This window comes from Quercus robur, chromosome 4 (assembly GCF_932294415.1).
Source record: "Quercus robur chromosome 4, dhQueRobu3.1, whole genome shotgun sequence".
Classification (NCBI taxonomy): Eukaryota; Viridiplantae; Streptophyta; class Magnoliopsida; order Fagales; family Fagaceae; genus Quercus; species Quercus robur.
Window position 1 is genome coordinate 11,123,366 of NC_065537.1, and position 10,365 is coordinate 11,133,730.

Here is a 10,365-nt window from a genome sequence, read left to right on the forward strand (position 1 = left end):
ACACTTTAGATAGTATACTTATAATAAACATCATTGTCTATATTAGGTGATGTCAATGGATGTATCTAAGGAAAAGAAACTCTCTGATAAAGTCATATGGCTTGCTCGATATCCAGATAATGAAGCAAAACAATTCAAGCGTTATGTTATAAATGGTGTGAAGTTTCGCACCAAAGACTCTGAGGCAATTAGGAAAACTCAAAACAATGGAGTTTGTGTTGTTACTGAAGGTGGTGTTACTTATTATGGTGTACTAATTGATATTATTGAGTTGAACTACTCTGATAAATAGTGATTTTTTTTCTTCATTTTTTAAATTGAAGTACTTGTTTATATGTCCTTTTTATTTTGTTTAGTTCTTAGTTTTGGATGAAGTAGATAGAGTTCTGGATGTTGGATTTGAAGAGGAATTGAGGGTTGTCTTTAAGTGTTTGCCAAAAAATCGGCAAGATATGGGCTTTTGGTCTGCCATCATAGTTGTCTCCACCTACAGGTACTATTTCCTTGAACAATACAGTCTGAATTTTTGAAACAGTTTTCTAATGTTTGTTGTAGTTTATTGTCTTTCCTACTTGCACTTGCACATATAATCACAGTTAACATTTGGTTGTTGTGAACCTTTCAATAGCAATTTATGCATATGCAATGAAAGTAGCTTTTAAAAAAAAAAAAAAATTGTTTGATAAGTATAATTTGCCATTTTTTAATATGATTGTGTTTATAAAATATTCTGCATGTATATGGTCCAAGTCAATAAGACTTTTGAGTATGGATTCGAGTGATAACTAGGCTAGGGATTTTAGTTACTAGTTTGCCTTTGTTGTTTGAAACTTCAAGCTTTGAAGTTTGAAGTCACCAACATGTTGTATTGATGCCACTGGTTTGCCATTCTAATGCAATAATGTGAACCATTTCCACTTGCCATACAAATAGAGCACCTTTTTATAAGATATCAACAACAGTAGCTAAATCAACAATGCTTGTATTTGTGCATTCTGCACTAAATCAACTGCTATCAGTGGAGCCAACTGGTATGCAAGCTCCATTCATTTGACCCAGTAGCCCACTTCATTCATTTTTCTTCTCATTTTGTGCACAAAGATGATTATAGCAGTTCTGTCATTGAGGTATGGAATTCTTATCAAAATTTGTTTTTTACATTTGGTTTTAGGACCGAAGAGCTGGACGCTTATAATGTGATGGTACAAGGGATATGTCGACGGAGAAGCATATCTTATAACTAGAACTTCTCAGGATTAAACTATTTGAGCAACTATTCAATTAAATAGAATGTACATATTGTATATTAAACTATTTGAGGCAAATATTCAATTAATAACTAGACAATGTTATATGTAAATTGATAATATATTTTGATGTTACTATTACATTAGTTTGGAAACATTTTTGGTGTTGTTAATTAGTTACATTTGTGGTATTGTGTTAATTAGTTACAGGTTCTTTGTAACAGGTTTGTAAAAAAAAAAAAAATTAGTGGTTTTAATACAGGCTAGCCAAGGGAAAAAAAAAACTTTATAGCGGCAGTCAAAAAGCGCCGCTAAAGGCACACATATTATGATTAAAATGATTCCCTATAGCAACGTTTTCGCCCACCACTGAAATGTTTACATATATAGCGGCATTTTTACCTGCTGCTAAAAGTTCAATGAGTTCGTTTTATTTCTTTTCCTATAGCGGCGCTTAATGCCCGCCGCTACAAGTTGCCACAATACTGGCGGGTATAACCCGTCGCTAAAAATCAATAGACACGAATTCTAACAACATATGGCGGTGATTTTCTTCCTGCCACAAAAAACCAAAACCGCCACTAAAAATGTGAATTTATAGTGGCGTTTTTTGTTACGCCGCAATTGAACTATTGCGACAGTGCATAACAAGTGGGTGGAACTGCCACAATAGCACCTGCCGCAATAGGCCAAATGGGCCTTTAGCGGCATTTTTTGGGCTTTTGTGGTGGTTTTGGCCTGCCGTGGTAGCCCAGTTTTTTTGTAGTGTAACTCTAATGGTAAAGTTGGTTGTTATTGAATAAGAAATTTGAAATTCAAAGTCCATATCTCGTAAATACCAAAACTAATTTGTATTTTGGTCAGATGATAAAGATGAATTATTATGAGATGCTATAAATTTAAATTCTATTGTATCCATAAAATATATTCAAATATTCATTCTCAATCACATTCATTTTTGAGGTGGTTGAAGTCTACTAATGACATTTATTGCCACGTTAGTTTGTTAAGTTTTATATAGTAAAAATTATAGTAACTTTATCATTTTTCATATGGTAATACATCCATTGAATAACAACCAGAAATTTAGGCTGTGAGTAAGCTTTCCTTCTTATCAGGTGGCCATTTTATTGGAGGTAGTATTTCATGGACCAAATTATACAATTGTTCAATATATATATATATATATATATATGAGAGGATGCATTGTACATGTACACATTGAATAACTCCCATAATTTTTTTTGAGAAGAAGACCCATAAATTTAAGCTGAGTAAGCTTCCATTCTAGTCAAATGGCTATTTTTGAAGGGAGGTAGCATCTCAGGGACCAATTGATTAGGGCTTAGCTTACCTTCAATACTTTTTTAATTGGAAAGACATGTCCTTTTATTTTAAATATATAACGGCAAGTAGTAATGAGTTTTAATCTCTACATTTTATTTAGTTAGTGAATGACGTGGTAGTCTCTTATTAAAACAAAAAGAGATTCCTTTTTGAAAAGTATTGGAGGTAAACCAAACCCAATTGATACAAGCGTTCAACAATTTTGTCTCGGGAGCGAATCTAGAATATAGATAACCTCAAGGGCTTATTTTTAAACATTAAAAATTGTTTTCCTGCCATCTTTACATCATCTTGTAATAATATTTATTAGGTATAATGACCATTTTGCTATTTTAAACACATACAGACAACATTATATAAATTCTTTAGATGGTGAGTCTATGCAGCTTTTTATCACTTGAACTTTTTAATTTCTTGTCAATTTTCAAAGGGTTGGGCTTTCCTCCAGTACTTTTTTTTTTTTTTTTGAGATAGTTTCAACCTATGGCGTCTGCTCCTAATAATAGCTCTTTATTATTAGATCAAGACACCAATCGATTTTCAGTGTAGGCAGGGATTGAACCCCAGATCTCTTATTCAGCTATCAGAAATTTTACCAGTTGAGCTAACTAGAATCCACACCTTTAGTACTTTTTAACTGAACATGTCCTTTTGTTTTAAATATACAATGATAAGTGGTAGTAGATTTTAATCTTCACGTTTTATTTAATTAGTGGGTGACGTAATAGTCTCTCATTAAAACAAAAGGACATTCCAATTAAAAAAGTATTTCAAGTAAACCAAACCCATTTTCAAACATCCAATATTCCTACCCATATATATACAAACATTATTCTTAAAAATTATATTTACTGAAGAGTGTAAAAGGGAGGTTTTACAATAACTATTTTGAAGTGAAACTACAAGATATTCATGCATTGCAAACATGTCATAACTATTTTAGTAAAAGATCAATTACAAACTACAACCACATGCATTGCAAACATGCCAAATAGCTATTATACATGAACATCCATTTAATCGCAGGACTGACCTATTACAACATACCGAACATGCCATAAGAGTGATATATAGATGAAATCTCACATTTTGAAGTGGATCAATTCTATAGTTTCTAGGCAAATTTCCACATTAAACCCTATAGTTTAGGGTTAGTCCAAACTAAACCTTATAATTTCAAAGTTAATAAGTTAAACATTGAAATTTTAAAAGGTAAAATATTGAACTTTGATTCTAAGGTTTAATTTGGATTACAATTATAGGGTTTAAAGTTGAAATTTCCATAGTTTCTATCATTTATTTATTACTAATGTAATAGGCTGTTAACCTTTACAGTCTTTTAATAGGCAATTAAATAATTAGGTTTATAAAGAAGAGTAATGCAACAGACACAAACTATTTTACAATATTTTTACAAACTGTTGATGTGGTAAATTCTTACTAGTTGTAATATAGGCCCATCACTAACATCATATTTTTATTTACAATAACTATTTCAAAAATGTTAAAACCGCATCAGTAGTTTATAAAAATGTTGTAAAATAGTTTGTCTGTAGTATTACTCCATAAAGAATTGCACATACCTTTATAAGGTGAAAAAATCTTATTTAATAGGAGATTAACCTTCACTATCGTTTAAACCATTTTAACTTTTATTCCTTTGCAAATGTAGCGCCATCTATTTTAAGCAAATTGAAAAGTATGAATCAATGAAACTCAAATGTTGACGTAATACTTTCTCAAAAAATAAAAATAAAAAATAAATAAAAATTTGACGTAATAAAAGCTTTTTACTCAACTATGCCAACATTTACTTGGGCCGGACCTTACTTGATCTCAAAGTTGGGGCAATGTTCAATCTGGACTGTGTTGGAAGCTCAACTGACTGTGTTGTCTCAAGCGCATGTGATGATGTGAATAGTCCAATTATTTAGAATAAGTAAGGGACTCATATGGGATCTTAAAAAAAATAAAAAATAAAATAAAATAAAATAAAAAAGCAAAAATTAAATGAAATAAGTGTCTAATTTACATAGGGTCTATAGATAATAGGAAAAATAAACAATAAGGCGATAAATTATATATCAACTAGTACAGTGGAGCAATTACAGAAAGGTGGTAAATGATGGAGTAGCTAAATTTGATAAGTTCTTAGGATCATATTATTAATCAATTGTTGGAAGTTGATGGGCCTTTAAATTTTAAACACTCACACACCATTCATAATGGAAGAGGCTTACACTCTAGGAACAAACAACTTAGAATGGAAAAGAAGAGGCTTAAGGCCTATTTGGTAAGAGATTCTAAACAACAGTTTTCAGTGTTTAAACACTGAAAATTGAGGGCCAAAAAAAAAAAAAAACCAATACCTTCGATAAGGGATTTCATTTAGAAATATTTAAGTTACGTTTCTCATTTTAGGATGTTTAAACATTGAATTTAGAGAACTGTTCTTACCAGTTTTCATTTTTGTAATAACATTACTCAATTGCACTTTTGTAAATATTTAGAAAAATGTGAGACCCATGATTTTACAATACTTAATTGAAACTCTCTCTCTTTCACGTTCTCTTCATATCTCTCTCTCTCTCTCTCTCTCTCTCTCTCTCCAGGTCCTCTCTCTTTCATGTTCTCTTCATCTTTCTCTCTCCCCAGATCCTCTTTATTTCTCAAAGAAAAAAAAAAATAAAAAGCTCTCTCACCAATTCATCCTCTTTCTATTTCTCAACCACTACGAGCCACCTCCACAAGCAACCCACCTCAACCCACCACTGGATTCATCTCTCTCCCTCATTGCCTGCTCTAATCTCTCTCTCCTCATCTTTATGAAATTTCCCTTGTTTTATTTGGTTGATATGGCTATTGTATGGGTTTTAATTTAGGCTCCATTTGGGAGTTCATAAGGGAAGAGAATGAAATGGAATGAAATGATCATAAGAGAATGAAAATGAATGGAATGGAATATATTTAAGGGAAAATAATGGAATGAAATGAAATTAAGTAACCCTGATTGAATATTTTAAAATAAAGGAATGGAAAGAAATGAAAATGAATGAAATGTAAGTAATCTTGTTTGGGAGCAACATGAAGGGAATGAAATGAAATTATTTTATGACAATATTACTATTAGACCCTTATTTTAAAATAAAGAGTTGAATATACAGGGATATTTTGGGAGTTTTAGTAAAAAAAATCATTAAATCTAATTTCATTCCCTCTCAATCTTCCCAATTTCGGGGGGAATGAAAATTTGAGATTTTAAGGGAATAGAGAAAAATGAGTGTTCCCTCCTACCGATTTCATTCCCTCCTATTTAAACTCCAAATAAGGGAATGAGCTTTCCATTCTCTCCATTAAATCTCCCAAACAAGGAAATGGAAGAATATTCTAAAATGATTCTTTTCATTCCTTTCCATTCCATTCTATTCCTTCCTGCTAAATGAAACCTTAGGGTTTAGGGTTGATTTTGAAATGGGATTGTGTGGGTTTAGAAAATAGGGATTTTGCTATTGCTATTGTGTGGGTTTTGATTTAGGGTTTGGGATTCATTTGAAATGGGTTTAGGATTTTAAAAGCAGTTATTACGGATCTTCATGCTTCCAATATTCTCCATTCCATATTTAGTTTTCCTTGTATAGCAACAGTCTCTAAGTTTGGTAGGAAATTAGATCTTCCCTTTTCTGTATAGCATGATTTATGGCTTTGACTATTGTCTCTTGTGTTATATATACACACAGTTGTACATGTAAAGTATATTAATGTGAAATACCTTTTCCATATGATCTATTCACTTTCTAACAGGGTATCAGAGCAGCCTCCTCTGAATCTGAGGTGCCACCCACAAGTATTCCAATTTCCAGTGCCTCACATCCATTTATGGCCTCCAAGTCGTCTACTAGTTCGGCATCCTGACAAATCACGGATGTCTTATCTCCTTTCTTTCTCCATTCGGCAGATCATCCTGGTTCTGTATTGATTTCAACTCCTCTCAACAGTGAGAATTATCTCACTTGGAAACGTGCCATGAAGATGGCTCTCAATGCCAAGAACAAACCTGGCTTCATTGATGGTTCTATCACAAAGCCGACAGAATCCCAATCTGATGCACAACTTTGGGACTGCTGCAATGACATGGTTTTGTCATGGATTCTTAACTCCATTGATAAAAATCTTGTAGCTAGCCTTATATTTCATGACAGTGCTCAGACTGTTTGGCTTGATCTTGAAGCTCGTTTTTCACAAAGTAATAATCCACGAAATTACAAGCTAAAGCAGGACATCGTTACCTTAAAGCAAGAGTCTATGTCTATTTACTTCTGTCCCTCCATGCACTTGTGGGACCTTAAAATCTCTTCATCAAGTGCAAGAAACAGAGTAAGTTTTTCAATTTTTGTTGGGCTTACATGATTCTTATTCTTCAATTCGAAGTCAAATTCTGGCCACGGACCCACTTCCTTTTGTAAGCAAAGTGTATTCCATTCTTCATCAAGAAGAGAAACAGAGCCGCCTTCACTTGCCCACTCCTAATTCTGATGCTATTGCGATGTTTGTCAATAACAATTTTTGTTCAAATCGCTTTACTGAATCCAAGGGAAGGGGTCGTGGACGCCCTAAATGTGGTCATTTTGGGGCTCTTGGACATTGGAAGGATACGTGTTACAAGTTACAAGGCTATCCCACCAATCTTGCATAATCACGCAACTCGGATAGAAAGGTTACTCCACAGCCTACTGCTAATCAAGTTTCTGCTACTTCAAGCTCTTCATCTGACAGTGCAATTCCAGGTCTCTCAGCCGAGCAATATCGACAACTCATGGATTTTCTCTCACCTACAAACTCCACTTCAGCCAACTTTGCTGGTAATCTCGCTTCTTGCAATCTAGTCTCTTCACCTAATAATTCTGAGTGTGTCATTGATACAGGTGCCTCAGATCACATGTCATCCCAGTCCTCTTCACTTGTGGGCTATCATTCCCTTGAACATCCATGCCGCTTAAAATTACCCACTGGTGAAATTATTTCCATCACAAAAATAGGAACTATTCACTTGTCCCTTGATTTTTCCTTAACTAATGTCTTATATGTTCCTAATTTTAAATTTAACTAGTCATAGACCCGCGCGTTGCGCGTGATAATATTATTTTTTTAGTTATTATTGGTTAATAGTTGGTTTTTTATTTTCTTTCAAGTTAATATATTGACTTTTAAAAAATATAGAATCTAATATATTAATTCAACAACAATAATAATAATAATAATAATGTTGAATAAAATAATATGAGAAGAAAAAAATAAAAATAAAAGATATAACAATAAATGCCAGATTAATTATCTCTAAATAAATACCAAATTATTTAAATCATATTATTTAATATTAATGTTTTACATTCTTATATATTATTGACTTTTAAAAAATATACAATCTAATATATTAATTCAACAACAATGATAATGTTGAATAAAATAATATGAGAAGAAAAAAATAAAAATAAAAGATATAACAATAAATGCCAGATTAATTATCTCTAAATAAATACCAAATTATTTAAATCATATTATTTAATATTAAAATTTTACATTCTTATATACTATTGACTTTTAAAAAATATACAATCTAATATATTAATTCAACAACAATAATAATGTTGAATAAAATAATATGAGAAGAAAAAAATAAAAATAAAAGATATAACAATAAATGCCAAATTAATTATCTCTAAATAAATACCAAATTATTTAAATCATATTATGTAATATTAAAATATTACATTCTTATATACTATCTTTAATTCTTTACAATGCAATATGATAAAATTTAACAACCAAAAAAACAAACTTAAAACACAATTAAATTGGATCAACCTAAAGTAGAGTTCTAAAAAATACAAAAATTTCTCAACCTAAAGTAGAGATGCAAATTATATATATATCACCAAAAATTGAGAGGGAAAGAGAGAGAAATAAATTTTTTTGTGAAGAAAAATTATGCATATAATGGAAAAGAGAATGCCAAATTTATACTAAAAGGATAACAATAAGAAGAAACAAAATAAAGGGAAAGATGAAGAGTGATATTAAGACAGAGGGTGGTGAGGAGATGAAAATGTAAAGAGAAAGAGAAAGGTTGGAGAAAGTATAAATGTTAAAAAAAGTGAGTATAATTTCATTTATTTAAATTTAAATAAAATATTATATGTTTAATTAAAAAATATAAATAATTTAATTATATGGAGGATGTGACTAAGTTTAAATATTGAATAAATTTTTTAAAAAGATTAAAAAAGCAAAAATATAATATATATATATATAATAATAAATACCAAATTACCCAAATTATGTTATGTAATAGAATAATATATATTATATTCTTATATATTATCTTTTTTAATTTTTTTTATAACGCAATAGTATAATATTTAACAATCAAAGAGAGCAAAAAAAAAACTTAAAACAAAAAACTAAATCGTACCAACCCAACGTAGAGTTATAACAAACACAAAAATTTATCAACTTAAGCAGAGATGCAAGAAAAAAAAAGAAAAAAAAATCCAAAAATAATTGTGTGAGAGAGAGAGAGAGAGAGAGAAACAACCTTTCTGTAATAGAAAACTATGCAAAAAATGGAAAAGAGAATAACAAATTTATAGAAGATGGTGTGAATATGAAGAGACAAAATAAAAGAAAATGAATGGAAAGATGAATAGTTACATCAAGGTTGAGGGTAGTGGGGAGATGAAAAGGTAAGGGAGGAAAAGATGAAGAGACAAAATTAAGAAAGATGAAAAGTGATATTAAGGTTGAGGGTAGTGGCGAGATGAAAAGGTAAAGGCGTGAGAAAGGTTGGAGAAAGTGAAATTATTAAAAAAAAAAAGTAAATGTTAAAAAAAAATTATAGGAAAATTGAAAAGAAAAAGGATAATGACGTAGATGCTGATGTGGCTCAACGTGAATACAGTAACTTTAAATGCTATGCTTCAGCTTTTAGTAATATATAGATTTATTGTCAATTAGCGAAATAACAGCTGTCCTCAATTGTGTTGCCATTTTCTTTTCTACTTTCCGTCTCTTTCAGGACTTGTCCACGAAGAGGCTGATTGGAATGGGTGAAGTCGTGACGGTCTCTATTACTACAAACCTCTTCCTTCCATTGCTCTCCATTCTCAAAGCGCACCAGCCTCCGATGACTTGGACACCCTTCTTCTTCTTGCATCCTTACAAGTCTTTCCTATTCCCCACATAATTTTCCATGTGATGTTTGTGCTTGGGCAAAGCATACATGATTGCCTTTTCAATTAAATCATAATAAAATTCCATTTATTTTTCATCGAATTTATTTGTGACATCTGGGGTGGCTATTCAACCCCTTCCTCCTCTGGTGCTCATTATTTTTTTACTATCATTGGTGATCATTCTCATGCCACTTGGGTCTACCTAATGCGTATGAAATCTGATACATACACGTCTTACACATTTTCATGCTCAAATAAAAAATTATTTTCAACGTTCCATCCTTAACATTCGCACTAATAATGGCCAAGAATTTTTATCAACTAAAATGCAAAAAAGTTTCATCAAAATGGCATCTTTCATGAGCGCACATGCGTCAAAACCCCCCGACAAAATGGCGTTGCTGAATGTAAATACCGTCACCTCCTCAATGTAGCTATTTACGTTTTCAAGCCAATCTTCCAATCTCTTTTTGGGGTGTGTACATTCTGACTGCCACTTACTAATTAATCGCACTCCTTCCCCACGTCTTAATCACAATTTT

General features: G+C 31.5%; 1 long non-coding RNA gene across 1 annotated transcript; it reads left to right on the plus strand.

Annotated features, from left to right (window-relative positions):
* Positions 1–6,395: 6,395 nt before the first annotated feature.
* Positions 6,396–9,923, plus strand: LOC126724367 (uncharacterized). Its single transcript, XR_007654948.1, has 2 exons — positions 6,396–7,603; positions 9,667–9,923. It is a non-coding gene; the product is annotated as an uncharacterized LOC126724367 (long non-coding RNA).
* The last annotated feature ends 442 nt before the right edge of the window (positions 9,924–10,365 follow it).